The following is a 3,382-nucleotide window of genomic DNA, read 5'->3' as shown; positions in this document are numbered from 1 at the left end:
TCCAGGAACTCCCTGTTCTGTGATTTATTTAATGGTTGTACTGGATTCTTTGTAGTTCTCTCTACACACCATGCTGTTTCTTTCTTCCAAGACATATGACTTTCCCTCTAGAATTATCCTTTTTTTTTAACCTATCAATCTTGAATGTTACCTCCTTTATGAGCTTTGGCTAAAACTTCTCTACGTACCTTTTTCTTATTTATACTTTACCCTAATATAATGAAATCATTTCTTTGTGGGTCTTGGTCTGTCTTCCCTATAGGGGAAGCTCCAGAAAGGCCAAAAGAACCTTTATTCATGTTTATTCATAGAGAAATGGCCTTAATAGAGGCCCAGGCTTCTATTTGTCTAGAGATTAGACTGTGGGGTGCCTGGGTGGCTCAGTCAGTTAAGCGTCTGCCTTCAGCTCAGGTCATGATTCCAGGGTCCTGGGATTGAGCCCTGCATTGGGCTCCCTGTTCAGCGGGGAGTCTGCTTCTCCCTCTGCCCCTCCCCCCCATTCATGCTTGCTCTCTCTCTCTGAAATAAATAAATAGAGTGTAGACTATAAGTACTATGAAGGGCAGGACAATGTTGATCTCATCCTCAACTCTAATCCCAATGCCTAACACAAGGACTGGCAAACAGGTGCTCAATAATAGCCCTTGAGGGGCGCCTGGGTGGCTCAGTTGGTTAAGTGTCTGACTCTTGATTTCAGTTCAGGTCATGATCTCAGGAAGAAGAGATCAAGCCCCACATTGGGCTCTGCGATCAGTGGGGAGTCTGCTAAAGATTCTCTCTCTCTCTCTCCCTCTGCCCTGCCCCTCCTCTCAAATAAGTAAATAAATCTTAAAAAAAAAAAAAAAAAAAAAAGCCCTTGAATGCGTGCATAAAATGGAATTCCCCAAAAAGCCAGCATGGAAATAGCCCTGCACTTAATTTCTCACTAAATACTACTTATTTGGAACTTGAAACATGTTCTGTACCATTGTTGTTAACTCAAAAAAAGCAAGGAAAATGGGTGGAGAGTGGTTTTTTTCTACACTCTAGGATGTCTGGTTTGGGAAGGCTCAGTAAGAAAATGCACCAAAAACGACAGCTTAAAAAATACCAAATTTCGTTCAATAAAATGAGCTGTAACTGACCTCTAGCCAATGTAACTGACCTCCTGCCCTTAGTAGCATAATACCAGAGAGATGACAATAAGCTTTTATAACTTAAGGATGTTTGTAAGGAAAAGGAAGAAGCTGAGGCAGGAAATAACTTATAGACTCTTAAAATCCCTTCTGTTAAAAAAAAAAATGATTCTGACGCTTGTTAACATAGTACAGAAGACTTTATTCAGGACTATTGCAATAGATATATCAGGGAGGAAAAACTTTCCCTCTACTCTCTTACCTTCAGTATTTGAGAGCCTACAAATTAAATTGACAAAAGACAGTGAATAGTAGCAGAATATGCCACCCCAAAATATGCTACTTTGGCATAAGATTTATTTTGAGCTGAAGGCAATTGAGAAGACACAGATAGAAGAAAAGTTCTCTGCCCTCCCTCTGTTTTTCTACAAGTAGGACATGAATTTGTAAAGATGTTCCCCCTCTCCTCTCCACCAGGAAGGACAGAAGTTAATCACCAGAGACAACTCTAGACTAATCAGCCCAGAGAGAGCACCAGAAAAGTCTACATACCAAATGTTTCTAACTAGCCCTTATCTTCCATTAGTTCTTCCATATGTTTACCTTCCCATAATTTGCCACCCTTAGAAACTCAAAGGCCTTGGGCGCCTGGGTGGCTCAGTTAGTTAAGTGACTGCCTTCGGCTCAGGTCGTGATCCCGGAATCCTGGGATGGAGTCCCACATCGGGCTCCCAGCTCAGCAGGGAGCCTGCTTCTCCCTCTGACCCTCTCCCCTCTCATGCTATTTCTCTCTCTCAAATAAATAAATAAATAAAATCTTAAAAAAAAAAGAAAAAGAAACTCAAAGGCCTTTCTTTTCCTTTATCTTGTCACGTCTCTAAAAATGTGTTGCTCTCTTGAGTTAATCATCAGTGAGTATTCCCATGTGTATGTAAAATGCACACATTAATAAACTTCTATTTGTTTTTCTCTTGTTAATCTTTTGTCAGTCTAATTTGCAGAGCCCCAGCCAATGACCCTGGGATGGGTAGACGAAAGAGATCTTGTTTTCCTCTCCTACAACAGATGAGCAAGAGTAAAAACAGATTTTTATTCCTGTTTGTACATTGCAGAAAAATATAACTTAAAGAGGCATTTAAAATTTGGGGCTTATAGGGGTGCCTGGGTGGCTCAGTCGTTAAGCGTCTGCCTTCGGCTCAGGTCATGATCTCAGGGTCCTGGGATTGAGCCCCGCATCAGGCTCCCTGCTCCGCAGGAAGCCTGCTTCTCCCTTTCCCACTCCCCCTGCTTGTGTTCCCTCTCTTGCTGTCTCTCTCTCTCTGTCAAATAAATAAATAAAATCTTTAAAAAAAAAAAAGAAAGCTTTAAATAAAAAATAAAATAAAATAAAAAATAAAATTTGGGGTTTATATTAATAGAGGAAGGGGTAGGGGATAAAGGTACTTACAGGAAAACAAATGACTTGTTGGAAAGATAAATAGGCCCTTAAGAGAACAGATGGAAGATACGGTAGTTTTGTGACAGTGTCTGCTCAGGCATGATGTGGAGACTTCTCTCCAGTGATAAGAGTCAGTCATCCCTGGTTGCTCCCAGGAAGGGGATTTATGACAACTGAGCTCTCTGGGGAGGCTCTGCTTTTAGGCAGATAAGAGATTTCAGGAACTCAAATGCCTTCTTCTCAAAATAATTTTTATGCCACAGTAGCTTATTCTGGACCCCTTCAAGTGTCAAGACTATCACAACAGAGGGGAGAGATTGGGCTCAACTCCAAATATAACAAGGACAAGTGAAGATTTATAACCAATGAGCAGAATGAGGGGTCAGTAGATGGAAAATTACTAAAAGGAAACATCATGGGTAGGGGGATTCTTGCTAAACTAACTCAGCAGGATTCTTTTTTTTTTTTTTTTAAGGATTTGCCACTTTTTTTTAAGATTTTATTTATTTATTTGACAGAGAGAGAGAGACAGCGAGAGAGAGAACACAAGCAGGGGGAGTGGGAGAGGGAGAAGCAGGCTTCCCACCGAGCAGGGAGCCCGACGCGGGGCTCGATCCCAGGACCCTGGGATCATGACCTGAGCCAAAGGCAGACGCTTAACGACTGAGCCACCAGGCGCCCCACTCAGCAGGCTTCTTACTGAAGGCAAGCCAGGGTGATCAGATATCAAGAGTGGGGATTCTCAGGGCATGTGGCTGGCTCAGTCAGTAGAGCATGTCACTCTTGATCACGGGGTTTTAAGTTTGAGCCCCATATTGGGTATAGAGAT

The sequence above is a fragment of the Leptonychotes weddellii genome, chromosome X (assembly GCF_054177405.1).
Source record: "Leptonychotes weddellii isolate Sample4059 chromosome X, ASM5417740v2, whole genome shotgun sequence".
In the NCBI taxonomy this organism is placed as follows: domain Eukaryota; kingdom Metazoa; phylum Chordata; class Mammalia; order Carnivora; family Phocidae; genus Leptonychotes; species Leptonychotes weddellii.
The sequence above is the reverse complement of the archived record's forward strand: the minus strand, read 5'-3'. Positions refer to the sequence as shown.